This window comes from Triticum dicoccoides, chromosome 5B (genome assembly GCF_002162155.2).
Source record: "Triticum dicoccoides isolate Atlit2015 ecotype Zavitan chromosome 5B, WEW_v2.0, whole genome shotgun sequence".
Lineage (NCBI taxonomy): Eukaryota > Viridiplantae > Streptophyta > Magnoliopsida > Poales > Poaceae > Triticum > Triticum dicoccoides.
The window spans coordinates 88,216,035-88,240,667 of NC_041389.1; the positions used below are offsets into that span (position 1 = coordinate 88,216,035).

At 47.5% G+C, this 24,633-nt stretch overlaps 30 non-coding genes across 30 annotated transcripts; all 30 read left to right on the forward strand.

Moving 5' to 3' along the window:
- The first annotated feature begins 683 nt into the window (after positions 1-683).
- Positions 684-802, forward strand: LOC119313848. Its single transcript, XR_005152110.1, has one exon. It is a non-coding gene; the product is annotated as a 5S ribosomal RNA (ribosomal RNA).
- A 367-nt stretch (positions 803-1,169) lies between these two features.
- On the forward strand, positions 1,170-1,288 carry LOC119313113. The gene has a single exon (XR_005151504.1). It is a non-coding gene; the product is annotated as a 5S ribosomal RNA (ribosomal RNA).
- Positions 1,289-1,655: 367 nt separating this feature from the next.
- On the forward strand, positions 1,656-1,774 carry LOC119313668. The gene has a single exon (XR_005151938.1). It is a non-coding gene; the product is annotated as a 5S ribosomal RNA (ribosomal RNA).
- A 367-nt stretch (positions 1,775-2,141) lies between these two features.
- LOC119313660 lies at positions 2,142-2,260 on the forward strand. The gene has a single exon (XR_005151931.1). It is a non-coding gene; the product is annotated as a 5S ribosomal RNA (ribosomal RNA).
- A 367-nt stretch (positions 2,261-2,627) lies between these two features.
- LOC119313900 lies at positions 2,628-2,746 on the forward strand. Its single transcript, XR_005152156.1, has one exon. It is a non-coding gene; the product is annotated as a 5S ribosomal RNA (ribosomal RNA).
- Positions 2,747-3,113: 367 nt separating this feature from the next.
- On the forward strand, positions 3,114-3,232 carry LOC119313662. The gene has a single exon (XR_005151933.1). It is a non-coding gene; the product is annotated as a 5S ribosomal RNA (ribosomal RNA).
- Positions 3,233-3,735: 503 nt separating this feature from the next.
- Positions 3,736-3,854, forward strand: LOC119313850. The gene has a single exon (XR_005152112.1). It is a non-coding gene; the product is annotated as a 5S ribosomal RNA (ribosomal RNA).
- Positions 3,855-4,220: 366 nt separating this feature from the next.
- Positions 4,221-4,339, forward strand: LOC119313114. The gene has a single exon (XR_005151505.1). It is a non-coding gene; the product is annotated as a 5S ribosomal RNA (ribosomal RNA).
- A 358-nt stretch (positions 4,340-4,697) lies between these two features.
- LOC119313691 lies at positions 4,698-4,816 on the forward strand. Its single transcript, XR_005151960.1, has one exon. It is a non-coding gene; the product is annotated as a 5S ribosomal RNA (ribosomal RNA).
- Positions 4,817-5,183: 367 nt separating this feature from the next.
- Positions 5,184-5,302, forward strand: LOC119313624. Its single transcript, XR_005151895.1, has one exon. It is a non-coding gene; the product is annotated as a 5S ribosomal RNA (ribosomal RNA).
- A 367-nt stretch (positions 5,303-5,669) lies between these two features.
- LOC119313826 lies at positions 5,670-5,788 on the forward strand. Its single transcript, XR_005152090.1, has one exon. It is a non-coding gene; the product is annotated as a 5S ribosomal RNA (ribosomal RNA).
- A 367-nt stretch (positions 5,789-6,155) lies between these two features.
- On the forward strand, positions 6,156-6,274 carry LOC119313819. The gene has a single exon (XR_005152084.1). It is a non-coding gene; the product is annotated as a 5S ribosomal RNA (ribosomal RNA).
- Positions 6,275-6,641: 367 nt separating this feature from the next.
- On the forward strand, positions 6,642-6,760 carry LOC119313559. Its single transcript, XR_005151833.1, has one exon. It is a non-coding gene; the product is annotated as a 5S ribosomal RNA (ribosomal RNA).
- Positions 6,761-7,127: 367 nt separating this feature from the next.
- LOC119313810 lies at positions 7,128-7,246 on the forward strand. The gene has a single exon (XR_005152074.1). It is a non-coding gene; the product is annotated as a 5S ribosomal RNA (ribosomal RNA).
- A 367-nt stretch (positions 7,247-7,613) lies between these two features.
- Positions 7,614-7,732, forward strand: LOC119313784. The gene has a single exon (XR_005152048.1). It is a non-coding gene; the product is annotated as a 5S ribosomal RNA (ribosomal RNA).
- Positions 7,733-8,099: 367 nt separating this feature from the next.
- Positions 8,100-8,218, forward strand: LOC119313578. Its single transcript, XR_005151851.1, has one exon. It is a non-coding gene; the product is annotated as a 5S ribosomal RNA (ribosomal RNA).
- Positions 8,219-8,585: 367 nt separating this feature from the next.
- On the forward strand, positions 8,586-8,704 carry LOC119313679. Its single transcript, XR_005151949.1, has one exon. It is a non-coding gene; the product is annotated as a 5S ribosomal RNA (ribosomal RNA).
- Positions 8,705-9,071: 367 nt separating this feature from the next.
- Positions 9,072-9,190, forward strand: LOC119313872. The gene has a single exon (XR_005152130.1). It is a non-coding gene; the product is annotated as a 5S ribosomal RNA (ribosomal RNA).
- Positions 9,191-9,556: 366 nt separating this feature from the next.
- On the forward strand, positions 9,557-9,675 carry LOC119313557. Its single transcript, XR_005151831.1, has one exon. It is a non-coding gene; the product is annotated as a 5S ribosomal RNA (ribosomal RNA).
- Positions 9,676-10,042: 367 nt separating this feature from the next.
- LOC119313569 lies at positions 10,043-10,161 on the forward strand. Its single transcript, XR_005151843.1, has one exon. It is a non-coding gene; the product is annotated as a 5S ribosomal RNA (ribosomal RNA).
- Positions 10,162-10,527: 366 nt separating this feature from the next.
- Positions 10,528-10,646, forward strand: LOC119313706. Its single transcript, XR_005151973.1, has one exon. It is a non-coding gene; the product is annotated as a 5S ribosomal RNA (ribosomal RNA).
- Positions 10,647-10,974: 328 nt separating this feature from the next.
- Positions 10,975-11,093, forward strand: LOC119313743. The gene has a single exon (XR_005152007.1). It is a non-coding gene; the product is annotated as a 5S ribosomal RNA (ribosomal RNA).
- Positions 11,094-11,460: 367 nt separating this feature from the next.
- Positions 11,461-11,579, forward strand: LOC119313703. The gene has a single exon (XR_005151970.1). It is a non-coding gene; the product is annotated as a 5S ribosomal RNA (ribosomal RNA).
- A 174-nt stretch (positions 11,580-11,753) lies between these two features.
- Positions 11,754-11,872, forward strand: LOC119313115. The gene has a single exon (XR_005151506.1). It is a non-coding gene; the product is annotated as a 5S ribosomal RNA (ribosomal RNA).
- Positions 11,873-12,238: 366 nt separating this feature from the next.
- On the forward strand, positions 12,239-12,357 carry LOC119313838. The gene has a single exon (XR_005152100.1). It is a non-coding gene; the product is annotated as a 5S ribosomal RNA (ribosomal RNA).
- A 367-nt stretch (positions 12,358-12,724) lies between these two features.
- Positions 12,725-12,843, forward strand: LOC119313753. The gene has a single exon (XR_005152018.1). It is a non-coding gene; the product is annotated as a 5S ribosomal RNA (ribosomal RNA).
- Positions 12,844-13,209: 366 nt separating this feature from the next.
- On the forward strand, positions 13,210-13,328 carry LOC119313698. The gene has a single exon (XR_005151966.1). It is a non-coding gene; the product is annotated as a 5S ribosomal RNA (ribosomal RNA).
- A 366-nt stretch (positions 13,329-13,694) lies between these two features.
- On the forward strand, positions 13,695-13,813 carry LOC119313849. The gene has a single exon (XR_005152111.1). It is a non-coding gene; the product is annotated as a 5S ribosomal RNA (ribosomal RNA).
- Positions 13,814-14,180: 367 nt separating this feature from the next.
- On the forward strand, positions 14,181-14,299 carry LOC119314005. The gene has a single exon (XR_005152227.1). It is a non-coding gene; the product is annotated as a 5S ribosomal RNA (ribosomal RNA).
- A 364-nt stretch (positions 14,300-14,663) lies between these two features.
- On the forward strand, positions 14,664-14,782 carry LOC119313577. The gene has a single exon (XR_005151850.1). It is a non-coding gene; the product is annotated as a 5S ribosomal RNA (ribosomal RNA).
- The last annotated feature ends 9,851 nt before the right edge of the window (positions 14,783-24,633 follow it).

Sequence of the window (24,633 nt, forward strand, 5' to 3'; positions counted from 1 at the left end):
CTTGGTCACATTGCGCATATGATGATGTCCTACCGAGTGGGCCCAGAGATACCTCTTCGTTTACACGGAGTGACAAATCCCAGTCTCGATCCGCATAAAACAATAGATACTTTCGGAGATACCTGTAGTGCACCTTTATAGTCACCCAGTTACGTTGTGACGTTTGATACACTCAAAGCACTCCTACGGTATCCAGGAGTTACACGATCTCATGGTCAAAGGAAGAGATACTTGACATTCGCAAAGCTCTAGCAAATGAACTACTCGATCTTTTGTGCTAGTATTAGGATTGGGTCTTGTCCATCACATCATTCTCCTAATGATGTGATCCCGTTATCAACGACATCCAATGTCCATAGTCAGGAAACCATGACTATCTGTTGATCACAACGAGCTAGTCAACTAGAGGCTTACTAGGGACATATTGTGGTCTATGTATTCACACGTGTATTACGATTTCCGGATAATACAGTTATAGCATGAATAAAAGACAATTATCATGAACAAGGAAATATAATAATAATACTTTTATTATTGCCTCTAGGGCATATTTCCAACAAGTAAGTAGTATAGGACATTATCCATTGTTAGGGAACGGTTGTAATGGTAGTGAGAATGTAGAATCGTCTTTGGAGCGGACCTGGGAGTGGCAAGCATAAGGGACGAAGACGGGGAAACATGTCGGATGCGATCATACCAGCACTAAAGCATCGGATCCCATCAGAACTTCAAAATTAAGCGTGCTTGGGCGAGAGTAGTACTAGGATGGGTGACCTCCTGGGAAGTCCTCGTGTTGCATTCCCTTTTCAATTATTTTTTGCGCCTTGTGACAAACATATCGCACGTGCGCGATATATATTAATCCCGTTATATTGTTTTTGACGTTTGCGATATGTTTAAGCTCGATGCGCATTGCTCGCGCGTCTTGGGGCGGCTTTGTGGCGCGAAGAGCGCATTCTGAAAGGGGTGGAAAAAACTCGTGTTGCTGCGGTATGGAGGGAGGGGTGGAAACCGTGGAAAATTCGTCTCCGTGATTGAGCGGGAGAGTAAGTAGTATAGGACATTATCCATTGTTAGGAAACGGTTGTAATGGTAGTGAGAATGTAGAATCGTCTTTGGAGCGGACCTGGGAGTGGCAAGCATAAGGGACGAAGACGGGGAAACATGTCGGATGCGATCATATCAGCACTAAAGCACCGGATCCCATCAGAACTCCGAAGTTAAGCGTGCTTGGGCGAGAGTAGTACTAGGATGGGTGACCTCCTGGGAAGTCCTCGTGTTGCATTCCCTTTTTAATTATTTTTTGCGCCTTGTGACAAACATATCGCACGTGCGCGATATATATTAATCCCGTTATATTATTTTTGACGTTTGCGATATGTTTAAGCTCGATGCTCATTGCTCGCGCGTCTTGGGGCGGCTTTGTGGCGCGAAGAGCGCGTCCTGAAAGGGGTGGAAAAAACTCGTGTTGCTGCGGTATGGAGGGAGGGGTGGAAGCCGTGGAAAACTCGTCTCCGTGATTGAGCGGGAGAGTAAGTAGTATAGAACATTATCCATTGTTAGGGAACGGTTGTAATGGTAGTGAGAATGTAGAATCGTCTTTGGAGCGGACCTGGGAGTGGCAAGCATAAGGGACGAAGACGGGGAAACATGTCAGATGCGATCATACCAGCACTAAAGCACCGGATCCCATCAAAACTCCGAAGTTAAGCGTGCTTGGGCGAGAGTAGTACTAGGATGGGTGACCTCTTGGGAAGTCCTCGTGTTGCATTCCCTTTTTAATTATTTTTTGCGCCTTGTGACAAACATATCGCACGTGCGCGATATATATTAATCCCGTTATATTATTTTTGACGTTTGCGATATCTTTAAGCTCGATGCTCATTCCTCGCGCGTCTTGGGGCGGCTTTGTGGCGCGAAGAGCGCGTTTTGAAAGGGGTTGAAAAAACTCGTGTTGCTGCGGTATGGAGGGAGGGGTGGAAGCCGTGGAAAACTCATCTCCGTGATTGAGCGGGAGAGTAAGTAGTATAGGACATTATCCATTGTTAGGGAACGATTGTAATGGTAGTGAGAATGTAGAATGGTCTTTGGAGCGGACCTGGGAGTGGCAAGCATAAGGGACGAAGACGGGGAAACATGTCGGATGCGATCATACCAGCACTAAAGCACCGGATCCCATCAGAACTCCGAAGTTAAGCGTGCTTGGGCGAGAGTAGTACTAGGATGGGTGACCTCCTGGGAAGTCCTTGTGTTGCATTCCATTTTTAATTATTTTTTGCACCTTGTGACAAACATATCGCACGTGCGTGATATATATTAATCCCGTTATATTATTTTTGACGTTTGCGATATGTTTAAGCTCGATGCTCATTGCTCGCGCGTCTTGGGGCGGCTTTGTGGCGCGAAGAGCACGTTCTGAAAGGGGTGGAAAAAACTCGTGTTGCTGCGGTATGGAGGGAGGGGTGGAAGCCATGGAAAACTCGTCTCCGTGATTGAGTGGGAGAGTAAGTAGTATAGGACATTATCCATTGTTAGGGAACGGTTGTAATGGTAGTGATAATGTAGAATCGTCTTTGGAGCAGACCTGGGAGTGGCAAGCATAAGGGATGAAGATAGGGAAACATGTCGGATGCGATCATACCAGCAGTAAAGCACAGGATCTCATTAGAACTCCGAACTTAAGCATGCTTGGGCGAGAGTAGTACTAGGATGGGTGACCTCCTGGGAAGTCCTCGTGTTGCATTCCCTTTTTAATTATTTTTTGCGCCTTGTGACAAACATATCGCACGTGCGTGATATATATTAATCCTGTTATATTATTTTTGACGTTTGCGATATGTTTAAGCTCGATGCTCATTGCTCGCGCGTCTTGGGGCGGCTTTGTGGCGCGAAGAGCGCGTTCTGAAAGGGGTGGAAAAAACTCGTGTTGCCGCGATATGGAGGGAGGGGTGGAAACCGTGGAAAATTTGTCTCCGTGATTGAGCGGGAGAGTAAGTAGGATAGGACATTATCCATTGTTAGGGAACGGTTGTAATGGTAGTGAGAATGTAGAATCGTCTTTGGAGCGGACCTGGGAGTGGCAAGCATAAGGGACGAAGACGGGGAAACATGTCAGATGCGATCATACCAGCACTAAAGCACCGGATCCCATCAAAACTCCGAAGTTAAGCGTGCTTGGGCGAGAGTAGTACTAGGGTGGGTGACCTCCTGGGAAGTCCTCGTGTTGCATTCCCTTTTTAATTATTTTTTGCGCCTTGTCACAAACATATCGCACGTGCGCGATATATATTAATCCTGTTATATTATTTGTGACGTTTGCGATATGTTTAAGCTCGATGCTCATTGCTCGCGCGTCTTGGGGCGGCTTTGTGGCGCGAAGAGCGCGTCCTGAAAGGGGTGGAAAAAACTCGTGTTGCTGCGGTATGGAGGGAGGGGTGGTTATTTTTGACGTTTGCGATATGTTTAAGCTTGATGCTCATTGCTCGCGCGTCTTGGGGCGGCTTTGTGGCGCGAAGAGCGCGTCCTGAAAGGGGTGGAAAAAACTCGTGTTGCTGCGGTATGGAGGGAGGGGTGGAAGCCGTGAAAAACTCGTCTCCGTGATTGAGCGGGAGAGTAAGTAGTATAGGACATTATCCATTGTTAGGGAACGGTTGTAATGGTAGTGAGAATGTAGAATCGTCTTTGGAGCGGACCTGGGAGTGGCAAGCATAAGGGACGAAGACGGGGAAACATGTCAGATGCGATCATACCAGCACTAAAGCACCGGATCCCATCAAAACTCCGAAGTTAAGCGTGCTTCGGCGAGAGTAGTACTAGGATGGGTGACCTCCTGGGAAGTCCTCGTGTTGCATTCCCTTTTTAATTATTTTTTGCGCCTTGTGACAAACATATCGCACGTGCGCGATATATATTAATCCCGTTATATTATTTTTGACGTTTGCGATATCTTTAAGCTCGATGCTCATTCCTCGCGCGTCTTGGGCGGCTTTGTGGCGCGAAGAGCGCGTTTTGAAAGGGGTTGAAAAAACTCGTGTTGCTGCGGTATGGAGGGAGGGGTGGAAGCCGTGGAAAACTCATCTCCGTGATTGAGCGGGAGAGTAAGTAGTATAGGACATTATCCATTGTTAGGGAACGATTGTAATGGTAGTGAGAATGTAGAATGGTCTTTGGAGCGGACCTGGGAGTGGCAAGCATAAGGGACGAAGACGGGGAAACATGTCGAATGCGATCATACCAGCACTAAAGCACCGGATCCCATTAGAACTCTGAAGTTAAGCGTGCTTGGGCGAGAGTAGTACTAGGATGGGTGACCTCCTGGGAAGTCCTCGTGTTGCATTCCATTTTTAGTTATTTTTTGCGCCTTGTGAAAAACATATCGCACGTCCGTGATATATATTAATCCCGTTATATTATTTTTGACGTTTGCGATATGTTTAAGCTCGATGGTCATTGCTCGCGCGTCTTGGGGCGGCTTTGTGGCGCGAAGAGCGCGTTCTAAAAGGGGTGGGAAAAACTCGTGCTACTGCGGTATGGAGGGAGGGGTGGAAAACTCATCTCCGTGATTGAGCGGGAGAGTAAGTAGTATAGGACATTATCCATTGTTAGGGAACGATTGTAATGGTAGTGAGAATGTAGAATGGTCTTCGGAGCGGACCTGGGAGTGGCAAGCATAAGGGACGAAGACGGGGAAACATGTCGGATGTGATCATACCAGCAGTAAAGCACTGGATCCCATTAGAACTCCGAAGTTAAGCGTGCTTGGGCGAGAGTAGTACTAGGATGGGTGACCTCCTGGGAAGTCCTCGTGTTGCATTCCATTTTTAGTTATTTTTTGCGCCTTGTGACAAACATATCGCACGTCCGTGATATATATTAATCCCGTTATATTATTTTTGACGTTTGCGATATGTTTAAGCTCGATGGTCATTGCTCGCGCGTCTTGGGGCGGCTTTGTGGCGCGAAGAGCGCGTTCTAAAAGGGGTGGAAAAAACTCGTGTTGCTGCGGTATGGAGGGAGGGGTGGAAGCCATGGAAAACTCGTCTCCGTGATTGAGCGGGAGAGTAAGTAGTATAGGACATTATCCATTGTTAGGGAACGGTTGTAATGGTAGTGAGAATGTAGAATGGTCTTTGGAGCGGACCTGGGAGTGGCAAGCATAAGGGACGAAGACGGGGAAACATGTCGGATGCGATCATACCAGCACTAAAGCACCGGATCCCATTAGAACTCCGAAGTTAAGCGTGCTTGGGCGAGAGTAGTACTAGGATGGGTGACCTCCTGGGAAGTCCTCGTGTTGCATTCCATTTTTAGTTATTTTTTGCGCCTTGTGACAAACATATCGCACGTCCGTGATATATATTAATCCCGTTATATTATTTTTGACGTTTGCGATATGTTTAAGCTCGATGGTCATTGCTCGCGCGTCTTGGGGCGGCTTTGTGGCGCGAAGAGCGCGTTCTAAAAGGGGTGGAAAAAACTCGTGTTGCTGCGGTATGGAGGGAGGGGTGGAAGCCATGGAAAACTCGTCTCCGTGATTGAGTGGGAGAGTAAGTAGTATAGGACATTATCCATTGTTAGGGAACGGTTGTAATGGTAGTGAGAATGTAGAATCGTCTTTGGAGCAGACCTGGGAGTGGCAAGCATAAGGGACGGAGACGGGGAAACATGTCGGATGCGATCATACCAGCACTAAAGCACCAGATCTCATCAGAACTCCAAACTTAAGCGTGCTTGGGCGAGAGTAGTACTAGGATGGGTGACCTCCTGGGAAGTCCTCGTGTTGCATTCCCTTTTTAATTATTTTTTGCGCCTTGTGACAAACATATCGCACGTGCGCGATATATATTAATCCCGTTATATTATTTTTGACGTTTGTAATATGTTTAAGCTCGATGCTCATTCCCCGCGCGTCTTGGGGCGGCTTTGTGGCGCGAAGAGCGCGTTCTGAAAGGGGTGGAAAAAACTCGTGTTGCTGCGGTATGGAGGGAGGGGTGGAAGCTGTGGAAAACTCGTCTCCGTGATTGAGCGGGAGAGTAAGTAGTATAGGACATTATCCATTGTTAGGGAACGGTTGTAATGGTAGTGAGAATGTAGAATCGTCTTTGGAGCGGACCTGGGAGTGGCAAGCATAAGGGACGAAGATGGGGAAACATGTTGGATGCGATCATACCAGCACTAAAGCACCGGATCCCATTAAAACTCCGAAGTTAAGTGTGCTTGGGCGAGAGTAGTACTAGGATGGGTGACCTCCTGGGAAGTCCTCGTGTTTCATTCCCTTTTTAATTATTTTTTGCGCCTTGTGACAAACATATCGCACGTGCGCGATATATATTAATCCCGTTATATTATATTTGACGTTTGCGATATGTTTAAGCTCGATGCTCATTCCTCGCGCGTCTTGGGGCGGCTTTGTGGCGCGAAGAGCGCGTTCTGAAAGGGGTGGAAAAAACTCGTGTTGCTGCGGTATGGAGGGAGGGGTGGAAGCCGTGGAAAACTCGTCTCCGTGATTGAGCGGGAGAGTAAGTAGTATAGGACATTATCCATTGTTAGGGAACGGTTGTAATGGTAGTGAGAATGTAGAATCGTCTTTGGAGCGGACCTGGGAGTGGCAAGCATAAGGGACGAAGACGGGGAAACATGTCGGATGCGATCATACCAGCACTAAAGCATCGGATCCCATCAGAACTCCGAAGTTAAGCGTGCTTGGGCGAGAGTAGTACTAGGATGGGTGACCTCCTAGGAAGTCCTCGTGTTGCATTCCCTTTTTAATTATTTTTTGCGCCTTGTGACAAATATATCGCACGTGCGCGATATATATTAATCCCGTTATATTATTTTTGACGTTTGCGATATGTTTAAGCTCGATGCTCCTTGCTTGCGCGTCTTGGGGCGGCTTTGTGGCGCGAAGAGCGCCTTCTGAAAGAGGTGGAAAAAACTCGTGTTGCTGCGGTATGGAGGGAGGGGTGGAAACCGTGGAAAACTCGTCTCCGTGATTGAGCGGGAGAGTAAGTAGTATAGAACATTATCCATTGTTAGGGAACGGTTGTAATGGTAGTGAGAATGTAGAATCGTCTTTGGAGCGGACCTGGGAGTGGCAAGCATAAGGGACGAAGACGGGAAAACATGTCGGATGCGATCATACCATCACTAAAGCACCAGATCCCATCAGAACTCCGAAGCTAAGCGTGCTTGGGCGAGAGTAGTACTAGGATGGGTGACCTCCTGGGAAGTCCTCGTCTTGCATTCCCTTTTTAATTATTTTTTGCGCCTTGTGACAAACATATCGCACGTGCGCGATATATATTAATCCCGTTATATTATTTTTGACGTTTGCGATATGTTTAAGCTCGATGCTCATTGCTCGCGCGTCTTGGGGTGGCTTTGTGGCGCGAAGAGCGCGTTCTGAAAGGGGTGGAAAAAACTCGTGTTGCTGCGGTATGGAGGGAGGGGTGGAAACCGTGGAAAACTCGTCTCCGTGATTGAGCAGGAGAGTAAGTAGTATAGGACATTATCCATTGTTAGGTAACGGTTGTAAAGGTAGTGAGAATGTAGAATCGTCTTTGGAGCGGACCTGGGAATGGGAAGCATAAGGGACAAAGACGGGGAAACATGTCGGATGCGATCATACCAGCACTAAGGCACCGGATCCCATCAGAACTTTGAAGTTAAGCGTGCTTGGGTGAGAGTAGTACTAGGATGGGTGACCTCCTGGGAAGTCCTCGTGTTGCATTCCCTTTTTAATTATTTTTTGCGCCTTGTGACAAACATATCGCATGTGCGCGATATATATTAATCCCGTTATATTATTTTTGACGTTTGCGATATGTTTAAGCTCGATGCTCATTTCTCGCGCGTCTTGGGGTGGCTTTGTGGCGCGAAGAGCGCGTTCTGAAAGGGGTGGATAAAACTTGTGTTGCTGCGGTATGGAGGGAGAGGTGGAAGCCGTGGAAAACTCGTCTCCGTGATTGAGCGGGAGAGTAAGTAGTATAGGACCTTATCCATTGTTAGGGAACGGTTGTAATGGTAGTGAGAATGTAGAATCGTCTTTGGAGCGGACCTGGGAGTGGCAAGCATAAGGGACGAAGACGGGGAAACATGTCGGATGCGATCATACCAGCACTAAAGCATCGGATCCCATCAGAACTCCGAAGATAAGCGTGCTTGGGCGAGAGTAGTACTAGGATGGGTGACCTCCTGGGAAGTCCTCGTGTTGCATTCCCTTTTTAATTATTTTTTGCGCCTTGTGACAAACATATCGCATGTGCGCGATATATATTAATCCCGTTATATTATTTTTGACGTTTGCGATATGTTTAAGCTCGATGCTCATTTCTCGCGCGTCTTGGGGTGGCTTTGTGGCGCGAAGAGCGCGTTCTGAAAGGGGTGGATAAAACTTGTGTTGCTGCGGTATGGAGGGAGAGGTGGAAGCCGTGGAAAACTCGTCTCCGTGATTGAGCGGGAGAGTAAGTAGTATAGGACCTTATCCATTGTTAGGGAACGGTTGTAATGGTAGTGAGAATGTAGAATCGTCTTTGGAGCGGACCTGGGAGTGGCAAGCATAAGGGACGAAGACGGGGAAACATGTCGGATGCGATCATACCAGCACTAAAGCATCGGATCCCATCAGAACTCCGAAGATAAGCGTGCTTGGGCGAGAGTTGTACTAGGATGGGTGACCTCCTGGGAAGTCCTCGTGTTGCATTCCCTTTTTAATTATTTTTTGCGCCTTGTGACAAACATATCACACGTGCGCGATATATATTAATCCCGTTATATTATTTTTGACGTTTGCGATATGTTTAAGCTCGATGCTCATTCCACGCGCGTCTTGGGGCGGCTTTGTGGCGCGAAGAGCGTGTTCTGAAAGGGGTGGAAAAAATTCGTGTTGCTGCGGTATGGAGGGAGGGGTGGAAACCGTGGAAAACTCGTCTCCGTGATTGAGCGGGAGAGTAAGTAGTACAGGACATTATCCATTGTTAGGGAATGGTTGTAATGGTAGTGAGAATGTAGAATCGTCTTTGGAGCGGACCTGGGAGTGGCAAGCATAAGGGACGAAGACGGGGAAACATGTCGGATGCGATCATACCAGCACTAAAGCACCGGATCCCATCAGAACTCCGAAGCTAAGCGTGCTTGAGAAAGAGTAGTACTAGGATGGGTGACCTCCTGGGAATTCCTCGTGTTGCATTCCCTTTTTAATTATTTTTTGTGCCTTGTGACAAACATATCGCACGTGCGCGATATATATTAATCCCGTTATATTATTTTTGACGTTTGCAATATGTTTAAGCTCGATGCTCATTGTTCGCGCGTCTTGGGTTGGCTTTGTGGCGCGAAGAGCGCATTCTGAAAGGGGTGGAAAAAACTCGTGTTGCTGCGGTATGGAGGGAGGGGTGGAAACCTAGGAAAACTCGTCTCCGTGATTGAGCGGGAGAGAAGTAGTATAGGACATTATCCATTGTTAGGTAACGGTCGTAATGGTTGTGAGAATGTAGAATCGTCTTTGGAGCGGACCTAGGAATGGCAAGCATAAGGGACGAAGACGGGGAAACATATCGGATGCGATCATACCAGCACTAAAGCACCGGATCCCATCAGAACTCTGAAGTTAAGCGTGCTTGGGCGAGAGTAGTACTAGGATGGGTGACCTCCTGGGAAGTCCTCGTGTTGCTTTCCCTTTTTAATTATTTTTTGCGCCTTGTGACAAACATATCGCACATGCGCGATATATATTTATCCCGTTATATTATTTTTGACGTTTGCGATATGTTTAAGCTCGATGCTCATTGCTCGCGCGTCTTGGGGCGGCTTTGTGGCGCGAAGAGCGCGTTCTGAAAGGAGTGGAAAAAACTCGTGTTGCTGCGGTATGGAGGGAGGGGTGGAAACCATGGAAAACTCGTCTCCATGATTGAGCGTGAGAGTAAGTAGTATAGGACATTATCCATTGTTAGGGAACAGTTGTAATGGTAGTGAGAATGTAGAATCGTCTTTGGAGCGGACCTGGGAGTCGCAAGCATAAGGGACAAAGATGGGGAAACATGTCGGATGTGATCATACCAGCACTAAAGCACCGGATCCCATCGGAACTCCGAAGTTAAGCGTGCTTGGGCGAGAGTAGTACTAGCATGGGTGACCTCCTGGGAAGTCCTCGTGTTGCATTCCCTTTTTAATTATTTTTTGCGCCTTGTGACAAACATATCGCACGTGCGCGATATATATTAATCCCGTTATATTATTTTTGACATTTGCGATATGTTTAAGCTCGATGCTCATTGCCCGCGCGTCTTGGGGTGGCTTTGTGGCGCGAAGAGCGCGTTCTGAAAGGGGTGGAAAAACTCGTGTTGCTGCGGTATGGAGGGAGGGGTGGAAACCGTGGAAAACTCGTCTCCGTGATTGAGCGGGAGAGTAAGTAGTATAGGACATTATCCATTGTTAGGTAACGTTTGTAATGGTAGTGAGAGTGTATAATCGTCTTTGGAGCGGACCTGGGAATGGCAAGCATAAGGGACGAAGACGGGGAAACATGTCGGATGCGATCATACCAGCACTAAAGCACCGGATCCCATCAAAACTCCGAAGTTAAGCGTGCTTGGGCGAGAGTAGTACTAGGATGGGTGACCTCTTGGGAAGTCCTTGTGTTGCATTTCCTTTTTAATTATTTGTTGCGCCTTGTGACAAACATATCGCACGTGCGCGATATGTTTAAGCTCGATGCTCATTGCTCACGCGTCTTGGGGCGGCTTTGTGGCGCGAAGAGCGTGTTCTGAAAGGGGTGGAAAATACTCGTGTTGCTGCGGTATGGAGGGAGGGGTGGAAACCGTGGAAAACTCGTCTCCGTGATTGAGCGGGAGAGTAAGTAGTATAGGACATTGTCCATTGTTAGGGAACGGTTGTAATGGTAGTGAGAATGTAGAATCGTCTTTGGAGCGGACCTGAGAGTGGCAAGCATAAGGCACGAAGACGGGGAAACATGTCGGATGCGATCATACTAGCACTAAAGCACCGGATCCCATCAGAACTCCGAAGTTAAGCGTGCTTGGGCGAGAGTAGTACTAGGATGGTTGACCTCCTGGGAAGTCCTCATGTTGCATTCCCTTTTTAATTATTTTTTGCGCCTTGTGACAAACATATCGCACATGCGTAATATATATTAATCCCGTTATATTATTTTTGACGTTTGCGATATGTTTAAGCTCGATGCTCATTGCTCGCGCGTCTTGGGGCGGCTTTGTGGCGCGAAGAGCGCGTTCTAAAAGGGGTGGAAAAAACTCGTGTTGCTGCGGTATGGAGGGAGGGGTGGAAACCGTGGAAAACTCGTCTCCGTGATTGAGCGGGATAGTAAGTAGTATAGGACATTATCCATTGTTAGGGAACGGTTGTAATGGTAGTGAGAATGTAGAATCGTCTTTGGAGCAGACCTGGGAGTAACAAGCATAAGGGACGAAGACGGGGAAACATGTCGGATGCGATCATACCAGCTCTAAAGCATCGGATCCCATCAGAACTCCAAAGTTAAGCGTGCTTGGGCGAGAGTAGTACTAGGATGGGTGACCTCCTGGGAAGTCCTCGTGTTGCATTCCCTTTTAGGGGTGGAAACCATGGAAAACTCGTCTCCGTGATTGAGCGGAAGAGTAAGTAGTATAGGACATTATCCATTGTTAGGGAAGGGTTGTAATGGTAGTGAGAATGTAGAATCGTCTTTGGAGCGGACCTGGGAGTGGCAAGCATAAGGGACGAAGACAGGGAAACATGTCGGATGCGATCATACCAGCACTAAAGCACCGGATCCCATCAGAACTCCGAAGCTAAGCGTGCTTGGGCGAGAGTAGTACTAGGATGGGCGACCTCTTGGGAAGTCCTCGTGTTGCATTCCCTTTTTAATTATTTTTTGCGCCTTGTGATAAACATATCGCACGTGCGCGATATATATTAATCCCGTTATATTATTTTTGACGTTTGCGATATGTTTAAGCTCGATGCTCATTGCTCGCGCGTCTTGGGTGGCTTTGTGGCGCGAAGAGTGCGTTCTGAAAGGGGTGGAAAAAACTCGTGTTGCTGCGGTATGGAGGGAGGGGTGGAAACCGTGGAAAACTCGTCTCCGTGATTGAGCGGGAGAGTAAGTAGTATAGGACATTATCCATTGTTAGGTAACGGTTGTAATGGTAGTGAGAATGTAGAATCGTCTTTGGAGCGGACCTGGGAATGGCAAGCATAAGGGACGAAGACGGGGAAACATGTCGGATGCGATCATACCAGCACTAAAGCACCGGATCCCATCAGAACTCCGAAGTTAAGCGTGCTTGGGCGAGAGTAGTACTAGCATGGGTGACCTCCTGGGAAGTCCTCGTGTTGCATTCCCTTTTTAATTATTTTTTGCGCCTTGTGACAAACATATCGCAGATGCGCAATATATATTAATCCCTTTATATTATTTTTGACGTTTGCGATATGTTTAAGCTCGATGCTCATTGCTCGCGCGTCTTGGGGCGGCTTTGTGGCGCGAAAAGCGCGTTCTGAAAGGGGTGGAAAAAACTCGTGTTGCTGCGGTATGGAGGGAGGGGTGGAAACCATGGAAAACTCGTCTCCGTGATTGAGCGGGAGAGTAAGTAGTATAGGACATTATCCATTGTTAGGTAACGGTTGTAATGGTAGTGAGAATGTAGAATCGTCTTTGGAGCGGACCTGGGAATGGCAAGCATAAGGGACGAAGACGGGGAAACATGTCGGATGCGATCATACCAGCTCTAAAGCACCGGATCCCATCAGAACTCCGAAGTTAAGCGTGCTTGGGCGAGAGTAGTACTAGCATGGGTGACCTCCTGGGAAGTCCTCATGTTGCATTCCCTTTATAATTGTTTTTTGCGCCTTGTGACAAACATATCGCACGTGTGCGATATATATTAATCCCGTTATATTATTTTTGACGTTTGCGATATGTTTAAGCTCGATGCTCATTGCTCGCGCGTCTTGGGGCGGCTTTGTGGCGCGAAGAGCGCGTTCTGAAAGGGGTGAAAAAACTCGTGTTGCTGCGTTATGGAGGGAGGGGTGGAAACCGTGGAAAACTCGTCTCCGTGATTGAGCGAGAGAGTAAGTAGTATAGGCCATTATCCATTGTTAGGGAACGGTTGTAATGGTAGTGAGAATGTAGAATCGTCTTTGGAGCGGACCTGGGAGTGGCAAGCATAAGGGACGAAGACGGGGAAACATGTCGGATGCGATCATACCAACACTAAAGCACCGGATCCCATCAGAACTCCGAAGCTAAGCATGCTTGGGCGAGAGTAGTACTAGGATGGGTGACCTCCTGGGAAGTCCTCGTGTTGCATTCCCTTTTTAATTATTTTTTGCGCCTTGTGACAAACATATCGCACTTGCGCGATATATATTAATCCCGTTATATTATTTTTGACGTTTGCGATATGTTTAAGCTCGATGCTCATTGCTCGCGCGTCTTGGGTGGCTTTGTGGCGCGAAGAGTGCGTTCTGAAAGGGGTGGAAAAAACTCGTGTTGCTGCGGTATGGAGGGAGGGGTGGAAACCGTGGAAAACTCGTCTCCGTGATTGAGCGGGAGAGTAAGTAGTATAGGACATTATCCATTGTTAGGTAACGGTTGTAATGGTAGTGAGAATGTAGAATCGTCTTTGGAGCGGACCTGGGAATGGCAAGCATAAGGGACGAAGACGGGGAAACATGTCGGATGCGATCATACCAGCACTAAAGCACCGGATCCCATCAGAACTCCGAAGTTAAGCGTGCTTGGGCGAGAGTAGTACTAGCATGGGTGACCTCCTGGGAAGTCCTCGTGTTGCATTCCCTTTTTAATTATTTTTTGCGCCTTGTGGCAAACATATCGCACGTGCGCGATATATATTAATCCCGTTATATTATTTTTGACGTTTGCGATATGTTTAAGCTCGATGCTCATTGCTTGCGCGTCTTGGGGCGGCTTTGTGGCGCGAAGAGCGCGTTCTGAAAGGGGTGGAAAAAACTCGTGTTGCTGCGGTATGGAGGGAGGGGTGGAAACCGTGGAAAACCCGTCTCCGTGATTGAGCGGGAGAGTAAGTAGTATAGGACATTATCCATTGTTAGGGAACGGTTGTAATGGTAGTGAGAATGTAGAATCGTCTTTGGGGAGGACATGGAAGTGGCAAGCATAAGGGACGAAGAAGGGGAAACATGTCGGATGCGATCATACCAGCACTAAAGCACCGGATCCCATCAGAACTCCGAAGTGAAGCGTGCTTGGGCGAGAGTAGTACTAGGATGGGTGACCTCTTGGGAAGTCCTCGTGTTGCATTCCCTTTTTAATTATTTTTTGCGCCTTGTGACAAACATATCGCACGTGCGCGATATATATTAATCCCGTTATATTGTTTTTACGTTTGCGATATGTTTAAGCTCGATGCTCATTGCTCGCGCGTCTTGGGGCGGCTTTGTGGCGCGAAGAGCGCGTTCTGAAAGGGGTGGAAAAAACTCGTGTTGCTGCGGTATGGAGGGAGGGGTGGAAACCGTGGAAAACTCGTCTCCGATTGAGCGGGAGAGTAAGTAGTATAGGACATTATCCATTGTTAGGGAACGGTTGTAATGGTAGTGAGAATGTAGAATCGTCTTTGGAGCGGACCTGGGAGTGGCAAGCATAAGGGACGAAGACGGGGAAACATGTTGGATGCGATCATACCAGCACTAAAGCACCGGATCACATCAGAACTTCGAAGTTAAGCGTGCTTGGGCGAGAGTAGTACTAGGATGGGTGACCTCCTGGGAAGTCCTCGTGTTGCATTCCCTTTTTAATTATTTTTTGCGCCTTGTGACAAACATATCGCACGTGCGCGATATATATTAATCCCGTTATATTATTTTTGACGTTTGCGATATGTTTAAGCTCGATGCTCATTGCTCGCGCGTCTTGGGGCAGCTTTGTGGCGCGAAGAGCGCGTTCTGAAAGAGGTGGAAAAAACTCGTGTTGCTGCGGTATGGAGGGAGGGGTGGAAACCGTGGAAAACTCGTCTCCGTGATTGAGCGGGAGAGTAAGTAGTATAGGACATTATCCATTGTTAGGGAACGGTTGTAATGGTAGTGAGAATGCAGAATCGTCTTTGGAGTGGACCTGGGAGTGGCAAGCATAAGGGACGAAGACGGGGAAAATGTCTTGTCAGGACCCCGACTCGATGTCACATCGATCTAGCCGGTAACACCTCATATCACTTTGCGGCCTCACGCACGGTATCCCCACGGGTGTCGCCTTACCTTTGCCCGGGACCGTTTGCGCCTTTTGGCTCACGTATATGATAGTGTCGCTAGCATCCATATGATAAAGAGCCCGGGCTGACATGACTAGTCGTAAACCCAAAGTGGCACAGACTTACAGGGACAGGCATCCATGACCCAGCTTCGAACGTGTCGGTCATCAGCAAGTGGGTCCGGGCTGTAGCACTGGTCTAGCAGGACTCCGGTAAACCGGGCTGTAGCGGGCTAACAGGACTCCGGTACTCAAAGCGTGACATTTCCCCGAAGGGACAGACACAGGAACGAAGAAGGACACATGCCGGCCAGCCTAAGTGTTCCAGAGCAGTAGCAAGCTACCATGGCTCAGCGGTAACACTAGGAGACATTTCCCGGTAAGAGAGGCTACTAAAGATAAACAACTAGATAGTCAGATCCCACACATACCAAGCATTTCAATCATACACACAATATGCTCGATATGTGCAAATACAACGAAGCATCACAACATGACTCTACGACACAAGTACTTTATTTAAGGCTCAGGAAGCCATACATAACATACACGAAGGTACGGGTCTCACGACCCAACATACAAGTCATACAGTTATACAAACCAGCAGCGGAAGTAACTTGTCTGAGTACAGACAACTAGTAAAATAAAAGAGGCTTGGGAAGCCTAGCTATACTACAAGGTCCTTCACAAGCTCAGGGTCACCACCTGGGTCTTTAGCCTACTCGTTGATGTCAACGTCTACATAGAACCCATCAGAAGGGGTTGCAGCGTCTTCTGTAAAAATGTAGATTATAGCAACATGAGTACAAAGGTACTCAGCAAGACTTACATCAGATCCTACATACATGCTTAGTATCAAGAAGGGTTGGTGGAGTTATTGCAGCAAGCCAGCTTTGACTCTTGGCTAGGCTATCCTACGATACTCCAACTTGAAATGGTTTTGCGCACACGAGTCCACTACCCACCACTTCAATACACTACCGAGGATCCACCTCCGTCTTCCTACGGAAGAGCCATCCTCGGCACTCACACTTATCTTGAGGCTTTTAGTAGTTTCCATTTACTTGTCTATGAACTGTATAGGCAACCAAGTAGTCCTTTACCGCGGACGCGGCTATCCGAATAGATTATGTTAACCCTGCAGGGGTGTACTCCTTCATACACGCTCCCACCACTTACCGTCGTTTACACGACATGTACTCGGCAACCTTCAAGCGGAAGCCCAACGTGGGTGTCGGCCACGACCTACCTAATCACCTAAGCCTCTAGTCCAGGTTTATCGCCTATCCAGGTTCCATCCGCAGGGAGTCCGGCCGAGGTTTCCCATACGGCCCCGAACGATGTGAACAGGGTTCCCGAGATACCTAACGGGTATTCGGTACACCGTGCCACGTACCTACCGCATCACAGCCCACCCCTACGGTCAGCGCTGTCCACGGCCTCCAGTAGGCTACAAACACCAGAAACTACTTGCAACTCCTGGACGGAGAACTAGGGTGAATAAGAAGCCGAGAGGGTCCATTGGTTTCGGGCCCAATGCATGGTAGTAGCTGATTCTTAAATCACACATACAGATCTCAGTGCTTAAGGTCGGCTTCAATGAAACAACCCACCATGTACTCTTACATGGCCTCTCATCGATACCTTTACCAAATTGTATTCACCACACCACTCTCATTACCGACATAATCATTTCACTCTAGCCCATCACCCAGATGAACCAGACCTGACACGACTCTAAGCATAGCAGGCATAGCAAGGTAGGAACAACACATACATAGGGCTCAATCAACTCCTACACATGCTAGTGGGTTTCATCTAGTTACTGTGGCAATGACAGGTCATGCAGAGGAAATGGGTTCAACTACCGTAGCACACAGCAGTTTGAATCGCGTTGTCTTAATGCAGTAAAAGAGAGCAGGAGCGAGAACATGGGATTGTATCGATATGATCAAATGGTTGGTTGCTTGCCTGATGGTTCGATGCACGGATACGATTCTTCGTTAGGGTAATCACGGTACTCCTCGGAGGCAGAACCTGTCGCAAGGGACATCGATACACAACCATCACCAAACAATGTGCAACAATATGATGCATGCATGAAACATGGCAATATGAGTGTGTTGGGCTAATGCAACTAAAACCAGAAGGGTTTGAACAAATTTGAATCAAGGATTCAAATTTCAAATTCAAATATGGCCTTTTAAAGTGCTTTTCCTTGTTATGCTTGAAACATCAATTTAACTTGTTTGATCATGCATGAAAATAGTACAGATGGATAGATTGGATTTTTCTGATCATTTTTCATATATAATTTGTCCAATTTGGAGTTACAGAATAAAAGTTATGAATTTTTGAAGTTTAAATAATATTCTGGAATTTCCTGATTTAATTTAAATCCAGAAATATAATTATTGCGCCAGCATGACGTCAGCATGACGTCAGTGGTCAACTGCGGCTGGCTGAGGTCAAACCTGACGTGTGGGGCCCACACGTCAGTGACAGGGGGGTTAAACAGAGTTAAATTAATCCTAATTACTAATTAGTGGCGCTGGGGCCCACTGGTCAGTGTCAGGGGGTTAACTAACAGTGGTTAGCGCTAATGATGTCCACGTGGCCGACGGGGCCCACGCGTCAGTGACCCTGGGGGGGTCAAACCCCAGGTCGGACAAGTCAAACCCCACCGGCGACATGACGCCGGCGAGGTCCGAGACGGCGGCGTGATGCGGGATCGCGCTACAGGGCACGGGCGAGGCTGTGCTTGGGCTCGTTGGAGAGCCCTTGCTCCCGCGCGTCGAACGGTGGCCGTGGCTGTGCCTGAGGTGGCCGGAGTCGACGGCGGCGAGCTCGGCTGCGGCCGCCGGAGTTCGGTCGTGCACGGAAACGGGGTTGGAGCTCGAAGGCGAGCGAAGCGAGGCGCTAGGGATGCTCTATGGAGCCTTACGAACTCGTTGGACTCGCCGGGGTGACCAAATGGTCACCGGAGCTGCGTCGACGGCGAGCTCGGCGACGGCGGAGGTTTGGCCGTGGTGGGGAGGAGGCTACGGTGAGGGAACGAGGGGGAGAAGAAGGGGAAACGGTGGCGTAGCTCACCGCGGTTGCAGTGGGCGTCGAAGCGGGCTCGGGGACGCGCTGGAGACGGCGAATCGATGGCGACGGTGGTCGGAGCCCGAGGAGGGGAACGGCGACGTGGCGGCGATGCAGGGCTTCCGGAGGCCCGTGGAGCGGTGGGGAGGAAGAGGAGGTCGAGGCGGAGCTCCTGAGCTAGTCGGGGGAGCGAGGGGTGGCCGGAGACGGCTGCTAAGGCGAACGGCGGCGACGGTGGTGTTCGGCCGTGTGAGAGAGAGAGCGAGGGAGAGGAGGGGAGAGCCGAGGGCGAGTGAGAGAGAGCAGGGGGGAGGCGTGGCGTCGTCCAGGGCATCGAGGCGAGGAGGGGAGGGCAGGCAGGCAGGGAGAGAGGTGGCGTGGCGCGGTGGCGCGCGCGCGCGCCGGCCACACTCCCCTCCCTCTGTCGGGACGAAGACGACAGAGGAGGGAGGCGGGCTGGGCCGCCTGCTGGCTGGGCCGGCCAGCTGGCTGGGCTGCACAGGGAGGAGCCCAGGTAAGTTTCTCCCTTTATTTATTTTTCTGTTTTCTAATTTCTGACATTTGTTTTAATTTAAATAATATATTAAATCATTTATTTAACTTATGCCAAATTTTTCAGGGGCTAGATATATTATTCCAGAGCTCCTTTATAATTGGCATAATATTTGGACATATATTAATATATATAGAAATATATTTCCAAAGCAAATATTTATGCATTAATTCCAAATGCCCAAAATAAATGTCCATGAGCCACTAAAAATATTGGTTTGATTTTTATCTCTGTCCAATATTTTCAGAGATCAACATGAGCATTTTCTTGGACCCTTTTGGAGAAATTTTTATTTGGGTCATTTTCAAAATGATTCTGAGGGTTTCACAGATCCCCATTTCAAGTTTCTGATGAAAGAGTAAACATGATGCAACACTCTAATGCATGACTAGCTAGGGTGTGACAACTCACCCCCACTCAAAAGAATCTCGTCCCGAGATTTGGGTTCCTCCGGGAAGAAGGCGGAATACTCAAGTCGAAGACGATCTTCCCTTTCCCAAGTTGCTTCATCCTCAGAATGATGAGACCACTGAACTTTGAGGAACTTGATGTTCTGACGTCGGGTGATACGCTCGGCCTGATCGAGGATACGAATGGGGTACTCTCGATATGTAAGATTATCCTGGAGATCAAGCGTTTCGTGGTCCACTTCACGGATAGGATCCGAGAAGCAACGCCTGAGTTGAGAAACGTGGAAGACATCGTGGACTCTGGAGAGATGCGGAGGTAGTTCCAACTGGTAGGCAACTTCTCCTCGTTTGGCGAGAATGCGAAAAGGTCCAATGTAACGAGGAGCCAATTTGCCTTTGATACCGAAACGATGGGTTCCCTTCAGAGGGGTGACCCGAAGATAAGCCTTCTCGTCAACCTCGAAAGTCATAGCCTTATGTTTTCGGTCATATTGACTCTTTTGACGAGATTGGGCTGTTTTCAACTTTTCACGAACGATGCGAACTTGTTCTTCTGCTTCCTGAATCATATCCGGGCCAAAGAATTGTCTTTCCCCGGTCTCTGACCAGTTAAGGGGTGTTCGACACCGTCGTCCATAGAGAACTTCAAAAGGGGCTTTACCCAAGCTAGATTGATAGCTGTTGTTGTAAGCGAATTCGGCAAATGGAAGGGACTTTTCCCAGTCCATTCCGAATGAGATAACAGAGGCTCGAAGCATGTCTTCTAGAATCTGGTTGACGCGTTCCACTTGACCACTCGACTGAGGGTGGAAGGCGGTGCTAAAGGAGAGACGGGTTCCCATAGCATTTTGGAAACTTTCCCAAAATCGAGAGGTGAAAAGACTTCCTCGATCCGAGTTAATTTCCAAAGGAACACCATGGAGGGACACTATTCGGGAGATGTATAAGTCTGCCAGCTGACTAGCGGTTATACACTCTCGAACAGGTAGGAAATGGGCTACTTTGGAAAGACGATCGACCACGACGAAAATAGCATTATTCCCTCTCTTGGTCCTGGGAAAACCGGTAATGAAATCCATACCAATTTTATCCCATTTCCATTCAGGAATAGCTAAGGGTTGAAGGGTGCCAGCAGGCCGTTGGTGCTCTGCTTTTACACGACGACAGACGTCGCAATTTGCAATATACTGAGCAATTTCTGTCACATCCCTAGCTTCTGGCATTGCTCTAGATTAGCTTCATGTGTGCATCATGTCTATATTTTTGAAACTTGAATTGAGGAATATTGGAAGCCTCAAAACCCTAAATAAAAGAGGGGCAAAAACCCTAGAAATCTCATTCATTACTCCAAAAGGCTCTTCTTAAATGTTTGATAAATTTTGGTAAGGGTTCTGGTCCCAACCAAAATATTGAACATTTTTAAGGATTTATTTTTGAAATGCTTGGTATGTGTGGGATCTGACTATCTAGTTGTTTATCTTTAGTAGCCTCTCTTACCGGGAAATGTCTCCTAGTGTTACCACTGAGCCATGGTAGCTTGCTACTGCTCTGGAACACTTAGGCTGGCCGGCATGTGTCCTTCTTCGTTCCTGTGTCTGTCCCTTCGGGGAAATGTCACGCTTTGAGTACCGGAGTCCTGTTAGCCCGCTACAGCCCGGTTTACCGGAGTCCTGCTAGCCCAGTGCTACAGCCCGGACCCACTTGCTGATGACCGACACGTTCGAAGCTGGGTCATGAATGCCTGTCCCTGTAAGTCTGTGCCACTTTGGGTTTACGACTAGTCATTTCAGCCCGGGCTCCTTATCATATGGATGCTAGCGACACTATCATATACGTGAGCCGAAAGGTGCAAACGGTCCCGGGCAAAGGTAAGGCGACACCCGGGGGGATACCGTGCGTGAGGCCGCAAAGTGATATGAGGTGTTACCGGCTAGATCGATGTGACATCGAGTCGGGGTCCTGACAGCATTGGTATCAGAGCTTGACTGCCTGTAGGATTACCAAGCCAAACTGGTCGAAGTTGAGTCTAGAAATTCTTTAGTTATATAAGGGAATTGATTGTGGGATGGAACGTAAGGCTCTTTTTACTCCTTATACCTCATGGCCTTCTGATCTGAGTCATCATCTTCTCTTCTACGGGGATTAAGAACTAGGCTTTCTCTTCTTTCTATCAGGATCACGTGTTACTAATCCGTAGACTTATAAGATTGTTGGATTTAAGCTTGAGTTCAGTTTCTACTACTTCCGCATGTTAATTGTTGATCTCGAAACCTTGACATTGTGCTTCTGAGTGGTTATGCCACCATTTTTGTGAATGTCTCAAATCTTTCTGAGCATTTACAGCCGTTATGCTGTCCGAGTCATCCCAGGTTTCTAAGTAGTCTGATGCAATTGCAAATCCTTTCTTCCCGTTTCAATGTACCCATGGGCCAGATTAACCACACTAATCAGTGAGTTGAGGTACTCCGTTACCTTGACATATATGTTGGAGATATTATTATGACCCTAGGTGTCTTAGGGGATCATCTAGTAATTTAGCCATGATTTGTGTTCCCAGTGTGATGATTCTGGCCATCATTCTCGAAAGCATCCCGTGATGCTACTTAGTAGTAGGTATTCTATTCCTGGGTTCTTAAACCCGATATTCACCCTACTTACATCATGTTGATAGTGTTGCTAGTTCCTTTAGTATATCAGTAACCTTTGCGATAGTCCTCGAGGTCCGTGGTATATCGTTCTTCCAAATACCATGAACCATTATGGCAGAAGTTTGTTGGATCAAAAGATCAGAACAGGCCCTCTATGAGTTCTCCATGCTATATTGTGACTCTGCCAGCTCAACCTTTCTGCATGGGTTATCCGGAAGAATTATGTTGAACTTTGTTCGGCATACCAACCCATGTATCCACAACCCAGAAAGTTATATGTTCTTTTGAGTTGTCTCTCTTTAGTTGCATTCTGACCCTCGTCTATCAATTGATAGTCAAGAGTATGCGTGCGTTCATCTATCGATGCCTATTACTCTTGTGGTCCGTCAAGCCATTCTATCGCAGAATGACTAGGAGAAACAAACTCCAGTACCTCTTCCATATCCAGGATTGGGTCAAAGAAGTTGTGCTCCGCAGATCAAAATGCCAATCTAGCTTCTGGTCTGCTCTACCCTGAAGTATTACCTTCTTTATGACAGGAATTTCATGAGAATTGCACCACCTTTTGTGAATTCTTGACATAGTGATACTTCTCGCCATCCTTTTCCATTCCTCGGTTCCGTGTTGTTGCAGCCGGAGTGCCGACAAGTGAATCATGATGTGTGAACTCAATACTCCTAGCAACCCCATTGCTTGGTAGTTAATGGACAATAATCCTATTCTCAGTATGTTGGTTATTGAATCACCATTCTAAGATTGATCGTGCTACCTAGTCCTTATTTCCTGGTGCACTCTTTGATTGATGAGTTAGGATTTTGTCAAGTCCTCGCTCATTTGATCATATCATCTTGCCCTGAAAAGCAAGATTGTTCTCGAGCTTAGTAACATATCGGTGGTTCGTGATTTCCGAAGATCTTCTCGGAAGTATTACCAGGTTGTCACCTAACCGCTATGTTGAGCTCGTGATCAAGTTGGTTTCTTGTGAACCACCCTTTCTCCAAGAATCTGTGTTGGATATCCCGGAGCTAGTTGGTTAAGCTAGACAACAACTTGGAGAGTTGGAAGATAAAAGCTTGCCTGACTTAGTTCGTTCCAAAGGGATATTCTTGTGTAGTGTGTGTTGAAGAAAGATGATATCTTCATCGATTGGTCCCTGTGATCAGTTGCTGGACCTATCGTCTTATCAATCCTTTGATTTGAGTGTGGGCTATCGTCAAATCAAGTCAGAACCAACGATGTTCGTAATGTTGTCTTCCTCGTGGTTGATCCCTCGAGCATACACCATTATATTTTTTGGGTCTGACCAATGCTATCACCGTGTTCACACGATGGTGGAAGTCCAGTGATATGGAAATTCCGATGAGTTGTTGTTGAGTCCATTGACAACATCCTTATCTCCTCCATGATGTTGTTGAACATTAAGTTAGTGTTGGAAACTTTTGAAAGCATTTTCTTCATGCTAGCTCATGAAGTACTTGTTTGATGAAAGGAGTGACTTCCTTTGATTCACGTGCATTTTGATGTAAGCTGCCGTCGTGAATTCGAGAAAGTTTGTTTTTGCTCCTTTGGAATCATCCCAAGTCGGTCATGCACGTGCGAAGAATTCTGTGGTCCGTTAGACTGATCATCTTCAATCTATATGTATCCCTAGCACACCAAGCCACTGATTGATTTGTTCAAGGAGAAGGAGTTCCTTCATAAGAGCTAATCCGGACTTATGTAGGGACTTCGATACCCTCGTTGATGGTTCCCCCTCCTGAACTCGGTAGTGTTTTATTATAAGACTACTTTGTGGTCATGCTTGTCTTGGACAGCGTGTTCACACGTGTGTAGCAGAACCAGCTCATGTTTTGGAGCTTGCTATCGTAGTTCATTTCCCGAGAATCTCGCAACGTCATCTCGTCGAATTGTGTTGCAAACTTTCGTTTTCTTCCTAGACTCAATGAGTCTGGAATATTCTGACACCAACCAGTTCTGAATCTCAGGCAGATATGATGGTTGGAGCATTTCCCAAGAACTATGATATTGGTCCCTCGATAACTGGTGAAGTGGATGTCGTGGCCAGCACCACCCAGCCGAAAGACCTGTTATTGTAGTATCTTGATTGAGGAAGTTGGCCACCTCCCCATAAGGATTTCGTAGGATTTACCTCCGTAACTGTTCTTATGGATTCTATTGCTCCCGAAGTCCGACCTTTACTTGATGTTCTAGATATCAAACCATATCTATGAATTGGTTACCCTAGCACATCAAGGAGAACATTAGAAGTGGAGTGCTAAATGTCTCTCGGTCGATCATCCAGATTTTTATTTCCTTGGCCTCGCTAAGATGAAATCTGAGAAAGTGTTATCCTCCTTTGCATCTGCATCGTCCATCGCTATTCATCATGGTAGTATGTCGTGTTGTCAGCATCCTTGACACGGATGTTGGTAAACCTTGATGAATATGGAAATGCTCAAGTTCTTGAGAGCACGCACAAGCGCTACGTGTTATCATCGGCACTAACTGGGATTCCTCTCAGTTTCCTCGGCAATGCTATGACCCTTTCAAACAGTGAATCCACTCTCTTTTGTTGGGTTCTTCCCCAGTTACCAGAATCATTCCCAACATTTGCATTTTGTTCCCAGCTTGCACCGCCAATGTGCCCTTCTACCATGGGTCTCTTCCATTTCCGGTGATAAGCAAAATCATCCATTG